The sequence below is a fragment of the Euprymna scolopes genome, chromosome 15 (genome assembly GCF_053919585.1).
Source record: "Euprymna scolopes isolate OS-2025 chromosome 15, ASM5391958v1, whole genome shotgun sequence".
Taxonomy (NCBI): Eukaryota; Metazoa; Mollusca; class Cephalopoda; order Sepiida; family Sepiolidae; genus Euprymna; species Euprymna scolopes.
The window spans coordinates 106,618,187-106,620,880 of record NC_136496.1 but is presented as its reverse complement, the minus strand read 5'-3'; the positions used below and the strand labels follow the sequence as shown (position 1 = coordinate 106,620,880).

The following is a 2,694-nucleotide window of genomic DNA, read 5'->3' as shown; positions in this document are numbered from 1 at the left end:
CGAGGCCGCCATCTTATTTTGACATTTTGGCCTTTGTAAGGATTGCCAAATTGGCCTTTTTCAGGCCAAATTTGACCTTTTTTACGCTCTTGCATGGACCGTGATTCCACGCAGAGCGTAAAAATGTCAAATTTGGCCCCAAAAAGAAAGGCAAAAATTTCAAAACAAGATGGCGGCCTGCGTTGAAATACACATTTGCCGATTTCTGTCTTTAATTAGAAAAACTGTTGAAAATTAAAAAAATATATTTTAACAAATAAATTTATGAAAAAAAAAAAGATCATGCAGACGGACTCCTTTTAGAATACGCAGGGTCTTAAACAGACAATAAATGTTCAGTCTCGAAACAATGGATACCCCCTGTAAAGGTAGCTGCGCGTGCGCGTGTAATCGTGCGACAAGGGTTGTGCAATCTCAAACCACAACTCTCTTGAAACAGCACTGTTCGAGTCCAGTGGCAAGGAGAAATGCTAGAGATAAACAGAGAGCACGTACAGCACCTGGAATTCTTAAATGGTCACCCATTTTAGTACTGACCAGGCTCAACGTTGCTTAACTTCGATGATCTGACGAGAACCAGTGTGTCAATGTGATTATGTCGTATATGATATGTAGGTAAATTGCTAAGTAAGTAGATGTGCCTGTTGAGAGTACAATGTGATTTTTTGATAAAGAAAAAATATAAAGAATGAGTAACGAACATCAATAAAACTTGGACCCACTTTTTTTTTTTTATACGAAATGAAGAAATTTTCAATATTGATTTTTTTTTTATCAGGTTTTTTGAAGAATGCCACAAATTTCTGGCGAGAGCAGCAGAGATGAAAATCAGTTGAAAGTCGATGAACACCTGCAGGAAAATACGCATCGGAAAAAAAAAGCAAAAAAAAAAGCCAAATTTAAAAAAAAAAAAAAAAAATCAGAAAATGGTTGGTTCGTTTCTTTCATCTTCCGTTTCAATTAGTGGCAGTATTTGAATTTGCCGAGTTCAAAACACCAACAAAGAATTTCAATAACAAAAGTATGTGGAAACTTTCTTCTCCATCAGAAAACTTACTATTCATCCGTGTTGGAATAAAGAAAACACGGTATCTATTACAACATGACTAGCGAGATCCATGGAAATTCCACAGTTATATCCTTCATCTGTTTGTATATTGATACCGTGTATTCGCTAAAGAAACACACACAAACCCTAAGATATTATTGTAACCTATTTTACGTGATGAAACATATTTATTCAAGTACCTTATTTAATGTAGTTTTTTTTTTTTTTTTTTTTTTTTACAAGGTGGTCACCACTTATCAAGGCCCGGATGTCACTCAGGGATAAGGGTTATTACGTGTACAGTACGTTAGTGTGGAGATTTGATAAAGTGTCTATTAAAGAGGGCGGTTCATCAGGAATTTGTTTATGTTGGACTTGAAGACATCTAGGTTGTAATCAGGTGGGAAACAAGCAGACGAAACAGAGTTCCACAGGCGTGCACTTCTAAGAAGGAAGCTTTGTTCATGGAATCGAAGTTTTGGTTTTAGCACAGATAAAGGGTAGGAAAATTTTTTTTACAGTGGTTTCAGTTAGACGGGTGTTTTTCGTGAAAGATCGGCGAGGGGAGGGGCAGGGATTGGAGTTCAGACGAGCACCTGCCATGGAAGTAACGATAAAACAAAGACAGGCTCGCAACGTCACTCCTGTGGGAGAGAGGTTGCAAGGAAGAGAAAAGGTCATCCCACTCTAAGCCACGAAGCTTATTTTATACTCTGTCAAGGCAGGATAGAGTGTTTTTAGCAGCTCCTGCCCAGATGTGGTAACAGTACTTCATCCTTGGACGTACTTGGCTTTTATATAAGTAGAGAATTGCGTCAGCAGTGAGATATCTTCTGGAGCGGTAGAAGGATCCCATCATTTTTCCAGCGACCTTGGCAATAGACTTGATGTACGTGTTCCATTTCAGGTCAAGAGTAACGTCAAGCCCAGAAGCTTATCAAAGCATGGAGCTTCCCCTAGTCGAGAGCCGTCCATTTTAATTGATGCCAAATGGGGATCAGAGCGTTTCCGAATATATATACTTATGGGACTATCTGCAAAACCCTAGTAACAATTTGTAACATACGAGGTGCCTTCAATAAGTTTCCAGACTTTTTCATACATGCACTTTCATTGATAGTACAGACGTGAAACTTTAGTCATCTTCGAAGTAATCTCCTCCGGCTCTAATGTACTTGTTGTACCGTCCCAACAACTTTTGAAAGGCCCTATGGAAATCCTCTTATGTGAGCGTGTCAATGACCCTCGTCACAGCCTCTTTCATCGCCTCAATTGTCTCATAACTAGGGCTGTGACAACACAGGATATTCTGTTCATTGCTTTACCTCTTGAGTATATATCCGTTAATATCTTATGTGTTTTTATACAAACGAATGTGGTTCTTCGGCGACAACGCTATGGCAAAGTAAAATGGGCACCACGTTTTCGAGACTTGACTAGCCCCCACTTTTTCTTGTGGAGATATCTTAAAGAAAGAGTCTATGATAATAACCTCAAACCCTGCAAGAATTGAAGGAAAACATCAGGAATGAAATAAGGGAGTTAAATCGCAATCCAAAGATTCTGCAATCTGTCATGAATAATGTTTTGGAAAGAGCACAAATATGCGAAGCTGAAAATGGGCAACATTATTTTTCATAAAGATT

The 2,694-nt window shown here is 38.5% G+C and overlaps 1 pseudogene; it reads right to left on the bottom strand.

The window, feature by feature from the left end:
- Window positions 1–488: 488 nt before the first annotated feature.
- LOC145294272 (5S ribosomal RNA) lies at window positions 489–606 on the bottom strand (annotated as a pseudogene).
- Between the last annotated feature and the right edge of the window lie 2,088 nt (window positions 607–2,694).